Raw genomic sequence first — 606 nt, forward strand, 5'->3', positions numbered from 1 at the left:
GATGTGAAGTAAATCTGTGCCACTGAAAAGCGGAAAACAGAATTCTCATACATTGAGGTTGGTTTACTCAAAGTGGGCAATGCAAAATCTGGTGCAGCTATGCATAGAAACCAACCAGTTTACAGTTTTTCAAAGCTTAACCACATCCAGCCCGGCCTATAGCAAAACAATGGCTCTCCCGCTCTGACCTCCTTCAGAACAAGCCTCCTGGGGGTGCGTGGCGCTGTGATCAGTAGTGTGGTGTGTCGCTTCTGTGGCGCTTTTCCACTGCATGGAACCGACCGGTTCGGCTCGCTTTTGTGCTTTTCCACTGCTGGTACTGCATGGTATGGTGTAGGAACGGTTCGGTACGGCGCTTTTCCACTGCATGGAACCGAACGGTACGACTCTCAAAAACAGTATCTACTCGATTGTGGTTCCAAGAGGTACCATACCAGTACCATATCCCACAATCCTTTGCATGCAGTCACTACTAGCCACTGATTGGTCAGAGAATCCCACACACCCCGTTGTTATCCCACCCACTTAACTTTAGTACTACTTTAGTGGAAAAGCAAACCTATACCATACCGAACCGTTCCAACACCGTATCATGCGGTACCAGCA

This window comes from Pelophylax lessonae (genome assembly GCF_965119305.1).
Source record: "Pelophylax lessonae genome assembly, chromosome: 1".
NCBI lineage: Eukaryota > Metazoa > Chordata > Amphibia > Anura > Ranidae > Pelophylax > Pelophylax lessonae.